Source organism: Stegodyphus dumicola, chromosome 12 (genome assembly GCF_044657685.1).
Source record: "Stegodyphus dumicola isolate Sdum_Otavi_A_Nest chromosome 12, ASM4465768v1".
Lineage (NCBI taxonomy): Eukaryota > Metazoa > Arthropoda > Arachnida > Araneae > Eresidae > Stegodyphus > Stegodyphus dumicola.
Window position 1 is genome coordinate 14,928,147 of NC_140779.1, and position 6,933 is coordinate 14,935,079.

The 6,933-nt window shown below is 32.3% G+C and overlaps 1 protein-coding gene across 3 annotated transcripts in view; it reads right to left on the minus strand.

Annotated features, from left to right (window-relative positions):
- The window catches only part of Nf-YA (nuclear factor Y-box A), a 50,071-nt gene extending 44,732 nt beyond the window's left edge, over nucleotides 1-5,339 (minus strand). Inside the window, exon 1 of one of the 3 annotated variants that reach the window (XM_035353702.2) lies at nucleotides 4,999-5,339. The gene's annotated coding sequence lies outside the window, so the exon portion shown is untranslated. The other 2 variants (XM_035353704.2, XM_035353703.2) reach the window with 2 other exon arrangements.
- Between the last annotated feature and the right edge of the window lie 1,594 nt (nucleotides 5,340-6,933).

Consider the following 6,933-nt stretch of genomic DNA (forward strand, 5'->3'; position numbering starts at 1 on the left):
TTAGAAATTTCTCTCAATATGCAAACTAGTGTTCTCATTAGTTTCTGCATGCCTTATCACCTAAATTGTCCACCTCTCCACAATGTACCTATGAGGGTTTACTTGATCTGGTAGAAGTTAAATAGTCCAAAAACTCCCGACAGACATGAAGCAAATTATTGCTATGTCTCAAAGTAATTACAAAGGTTTAAAGCCTCTTATTTAAAAAGAACTTAAAAGTATGTTCTTATGCTAACCAAATCAATTAAAGTTTGGGGTGATGTAATTAAACAAGAACAATCAAATTCAAAAAAAAAAAAAAAAAAAATATGGACTAGTGGTCAAAGACTATACAATTTAATTTTAAGCTGGCTCAGTAACTCTAAAAAAACTAAATGCATTTAAAATGTATAGAAAAAGCTGCTAATTTTATTTCTTTAGTAATATTAGTTATTCACAAGAGACATGAAATATATATGGTAAGGGGCAGTTACAGAGCTGGTGTGGCAGAATTTTTAGAATTTAGTGACACACCCAGCAACAAAATGTAGAAATGGCAAAACTTTTAGAATTTAGAGCAGGCACTGGAAGCAGAATTTAGAAAGGCACTAGTCAGCAAAATTTATGATCTACAAAGAGAGGTTTAATATTCCATGTGATTGCACTAGGTGGGAAAATGCCTAGCATCAGACCAGTGTATGATGCATTAAGACATATTAGATTAATATTTTAAATTGCCAGTTTTCAATTTCTTTATTAATCAAAAAATTCCTTTCTATAATGCCTGTCCATGTGATAAGATTAGAAGCATTTTTAATATTTTCCATACTTGTGTCTAGTGAAAAGTAGAGAAAATAAAGCGAAGATAAGCATGTTAAGAAAAAGATTCTACTATCAGAAGTAAAACATTCAAATATTATGTTTTCATTGTTCTTCCAGACGTTATACAAAAAGTAAGAAATTCATTGCAAACTTTCTGCAAAATACATCCATTACGTGTTAATACCATAACGACATTTTTCATTTTGTCACATTTTTCTAAAATCTTCTGGAATTGTGGGTCTATAAATCTTGCCTTCAAAACTTTTCAAGTTGCAATGTCTAATGTCCGGAAGAAAAATTACCCCTACCAGTTTTGTAACAGCAAACAGCCAAAAATATTTTGGAAGAAAAAAAAGGGAAAAAAAAAAAATCAGATGAAAAAAGTATGAAATTAATTAATTAATTTTATAGAGAAAACTGATGCATATTCTGAGAATTCGGAATACTCTGAGACAATTACATGCGAAAACTCTTATCATGAAAAAATTGAAAAGATATTGTTACGGATTTGGTATTTAAAAAGCTAATGTTATTTGAATTATAAATTAAATTGGTTTATTTCCCATGCAGTGCAGCGCGTGACGAATATTAAAGGAAAGCTAAGCCGGAAAATTAAAAATACAAAAGCATGCACATTTAACATTAAATAAATAAATATCTCTTTTTGATTTCGAGAAAGTTCCAGAAAATTCTCGCGCGCTATTTAAAATCTTATAAAAGGAGGAAAACCTCTCAGTTTGGTGTGATTTTAGTTAGTTACTTAGTTTGTTGTTGTTTTAAGAGTTTGTTTAGGAAACTGCTCCTGTTGATTGTAGCGAATTCGCGGATTAGCTTTCTTTAGCTGTTTTGAATTAAGTTCTCTTCAACGTTTGAGTAGTTAGAAGATACTACTTTGATATATTGTGATACTGCACAATTATTTGAGGACATTTAATCATATTTTTTGTGATAATAATAAATTTTCTTAATTTTTTATCGGACTTGTGCATTCATTTCATGACGAACCCGTACGCACGCAACAATATTTTTAAATTAATATATTACTTTTTAAATATAATTTCAATATAATAACATTATTTTAATGAAATTTATCAATGTTAGAATGTTTAAAAAAAATCGTCGAAAAATTCCCAGCTCTTAGAATTTAAAATTTTGGTTGATCTTTACAATATTGTAACTGGTAGTTTGGCAACATTTTGGAGGCGATAAACGTTACTACCTGGCACTTTGGTAATAACGTGAGCAGTACTCAGTTCCGATTACGCATTATTTTGTGTGAGGGAAATGAGAGATCATGGGATATGTCATGTGATATTAATGGACGAATTACGGTTCTTTAATCGGAAAAGGGGGGAAATCGGGAAAAAATCTGGAAATTTTGTATTTGGCTTTATTCTGTGTTGTGTGAAACAGTGTTCATGAATTTTTGGATCCCATGGCCGTAACTAAAGTGAATTCGAAATGGGTATTTATGTATGTATTAATTTAATGTATGTGCTCATTTATATTTTAAGTAGTGTTTTTGAATTTAATTATATTTTAATTAAATGATAGTTATTTTGTGAATTTTATGTTTGTAGGAATTTGGTATACGTTTTAGTTGAAGTAAACGTGCATGGAAATAATTTAAATATCTGACACTAAGTATTTGTAATGGTTGTGGTATGAATTCATTGGTGACGTGTATAATGTAATAGATGATTTAGAGGTAAAAGTTTTTGGATATTTTATTTATTTTATATGTGGAAATGTTCATATTTGGAAAGGGTAAATACTTTTTTGCGATCAGGTAATTTCATATATGTTCTTTTTACCGGGTTTAAAGATTGAGAAAATTGTCATGTATTTTTTTGAAATTTTTCTAATTTATGAGAAAAAAGCAGTGTACATGGATATAGTGAAGAGTGTGCGCAATGCCATTTTTGTGCAATTCTGGGATGTTTTTTTAAGTAAAAATAAGTCGGCGTGTAAATGGTTTATGTGTATGTGTTATTTTGAAAAACGCGTAAGGAGTATGGTATTGTGCACTTTTTCCCAATTTTGCAGTGAATATTTATTTGTCATGATTAAGCAGTTTTGTTAGAGAAAATTTCTAGCATAAGTGTAATTCGGCTAGTAGATTGTTGGAAGAAGTGTTCAGTAGATAAAAAGAAAAGAAACATATCTTTACTTCGTGAAGACAAAATGGCGGCGGGAAAAAAATAGAGGATTGCTGTAGGAGAGTTGGTCGCCAAATTTTTGCCAAAAAACGGCAAGTTACCATAATGTAAAGATCAACGAAAATTTTCTACAGAAACTGATCTTAAAAATCGCCAAAATGTTGATAAGTCAACTTAGATCTGTTCAATAAAAGAATTCACATCCCAAAAAGCAAAAAATTGTTTAACAGCTCTTCATTAGAAAAAGTGAAATAATTTCAAAATACTTGTTTCACTTCTTGCTCAGAAACTGAAGTATCCCACCATTTATATTAGAAAAAGCAACAAATCATAACCCATTCAAATAACCATATTTATCACTGAATCGCCAAAAATATACCTAAAAACTGCTAATTCACACTCAAAATGGCAGTCGTAAAAACAGACAGAAATTTCACATGATTAAAATTAAGGACCTTCTGCCGTTTTTGGCCAAAATTAAGGACTTTTAAGGACCAAAAATCGATTCCAAAAAACTTAGGGACTTTTATGGACCGTACGAACCCCGACAAACTCTGTGTCCATGTACACATTGATCTGTTTTCACTTAAAAAAACATCCTAGAATTGCACAAACTAGGCATTGTGCACTGCTTTAAATTTGTCTATGTACACATCAATATATTTTCATTTAAATGAAATCAGCAAGCTAAAACAAAGTTAAAACTATCATGGTAACCAGAAGTGAGGTTTCATCGCCAAAATTTTTTTAAAATTGTCACTAATTGAAGGGGCACCCAATTCTACACTACAGCCTCCCCCTTTTTTTTTTCGTGCATTAATAACATATTTGTGTTCATCGACATTTGCAGTAATTTAGTTTACAGGTGCAATTATTTTCAGTGCTTTTTAAAAGAATGTCTAATAAACGGCAAATAATTTTCTTCAATCTGCTGAATTTGCTTGGGTATGGAAACACAGACATTATTTGTGATTTTAAGGAAATGAGCTAATTTCTGTGATTCTGCGATTGATTTAGACATTATTTATTCGAAACCACATGTGTTAGTACTAAGGGATACAGCATATTATGCTTTGAGCATACTATGATACAGCATATTATCTTTTGAATACAGTATTATTTCAGGATAATGAATCAGACAACACAAACACATTTAGTGTCTAAATGAATATGCTAAAGAAATTCTTGACAGTCTTGTCTACAAATAATTTTTGGAAGTGATATATAAAAGTTGAAAAGTTTGGCAAAGTACAACTGAAACATAAAGCATAAGAATTCTTTCATTTGATGTTAACATAATCCCCCTCCCCCAAAAGGATGAGATTAAAATTAAGCTACAAACAGAGAAGCACCAAATTTATTAAAAGAAAAAAATAAATAAATAAAACATAAACTGATTTTCGTTAAAAAAAGTACATTCCGATTCTACAGTGTTAACGCATTTTACAGAAAAGGGCTAAAATTCTTTTCTGTACACAAATCATACTCTTCCTCTTCTATATATAAATACGAAAAAATTCTAAAGAATGCTACACAAGCTTTAGAGAATGCTACACATATTATACCAGGAAAAAAAAAAAAAAAAAAAAGGAATACATACTAATTTTAAGAAATATTACACAAGTAACACTCAACCCAGTTGTGACAAATTATAGCAGTCTTTTGATGTTCATGACCCACATAATTTTCTGACATTTATTATTGTTACACAAGATATATTTTTCAAAAGTTAAAAGTTCAGCGTGTTTAGAAAAATATGACAATTTACTGCTATGAGACACATGCAATCTAGTTCTGATACTGAACACTGAAGGTAAATTACTCAATAGTTTTGCCAAACAGCAATCGCCTACTATTTCCCGAGTGCTAAGATTGTACGCCATTTTTCGTGGCTTAACAACAACAGCACAATATTGTGCAACAGAATTAAATGTATGCTCTATGATGAATTTAATTCACTCAAATATTAGAGCTCAAATAAAGCGGCCTGTTGGATAACTTTTCAGCGAACGAAATCAAAGATAGTTTACGAACTTACATTGGGCAGAAGCGTAGTGGTCCTTTCTTGATTGGCTATGGAAATCCAGCACCAATGGACAACGAATCACCGGTCATAAAAACAAGTAGCTTGGCCTTTATTGGTGCCGTGTCTATCCTTTCACGAATGGATTTATTTCATCAATAAATACTGTCTTAGACACTAACCATTCAAAAGACAAAGACAAAGACAAAAATTAATTCAATATCACATGTGGAGAGAAGTTCAATTAGTACTTTAGAAATCCGAGTATCAGAATGGGTTTGATGAAGCCACATTTAACAAATTCCTGCAAATGAAGGTACGATTTTGTACCAGTTTTCTGAAACGTTTCATAGCGCTTTTCTTACGTTGCCGCCAATAAACGTTAATAGTTATGCTTACAGCCGCCAGAGCGCACTAGTAAGCTGTCAGTGAAAACTATGGAATAAACATCATTACACGTTTTAAATTATGAAATAAATTCTGAAATTCGATTTAAAAAGTAATAATTAAATATTTACAAAATATGAGTTAAAATAACCGCCGAGTAATCATTATAGGAGATGCTATGGCCAATTACTTTGATTTTTGTTTACTTAGACCCCCAAAAGTTTATAAAATTATCAAATATAATTATGCTGATAGCTTACAATTACTGCATATTATTTCCGAGCAACGAGTATCAGAAGCTTTTTTTTTCCTTGAATTGCTTTCAAAAATTCGGTTCCCCAAGGATTTCAAAACTAGGTAAACATTTTGACATTCAAACTTTTCAATACTTTTTCACATTCATATATTTCATACGTTAAATCATAATGAATGATACCTAACCCTTGCTTTACATTTGTTTAAATATATATTTTCAAAACTTCCAGTAGATTTTGCATTGATATTGCGCAATTTATAAGGCGAAAAAACAAAAATAGGATGTTCTCCGAACAATATCCCAAACATACTGTGCCTACGAGTGATGCAACACCAGAGTACCTGGTCATATGATAATAAATTATTTTTCCAGATAGAACGTCTACTGAGAAACGGTAACAGCTAGTTCTGGTTATTCAGTTTTTACGTTTTGTAATAACAGATAGACGTTTGGTGGTCGTGTGTGCTTAATGCATGATATAATTAAAGAAAATAAGAGTAGACAATCTCCTATAACAAAAGAATATATTAAATACTAAATTACAATTTAAATTACATTGAAGAGATCTACACAGAGCTCGGAACACAGTTCATGCTACCTTCGCGTACCGTTGTGTGACGAGAAGTCTGAGTGAGTAAAGATGTCGCTTTGCTGCTCCGATTAAGAACTGGATTTTACACGTGGCGCCATCATCATGAATAGAAGTTGAAGTATCTGTCGGAACGCCACAGTACTCCCCCCCCCAAGTACCATCGGTACGTTATAAGTACTTTGGGTTAAATTTAAGCTTTCTTCCAGATCTGGTAGTTTTAGGTTGCTCTTTAATGGGATGTAAGCTTTCTTCCGGGAGTGATGTTGATGAGGAAGTTGTTGGATCTTGCATTAGAAATGCTGGTTTGAGACGATCGATTCCAATCACTGATTGTTTGCCATTGCAGATGATGGTGAAATGTTTCGGTGTTCGTTTGACAACTTTGAATGGACCATCATATGAAGGTGTTAAAGTTGGCTTAATTGCATCGTTGCGCACGAATACGTGCGAAGATGTCTCAAGCGCAGGATGTACAAAATAGCTTGGCTGGTTATGCGAAGATGCTGGGGTTGGCGAGATATTGCTCATGGTCTCACGTAAACGTTGAAGGAATGTTGGAGGGTCGATAACTGGAGTAGATTCTGGGTGAAAGAATTCACCTGGCAGACGGAGGGTTGCACCATATAACATTTCAGCACAAGTGCTACCAATGTCTTCTTTGAATGCTGCGCGAAGACCAAGCAAGACTAGGGGTAAGGCTTCTGTCCAGTGTGTG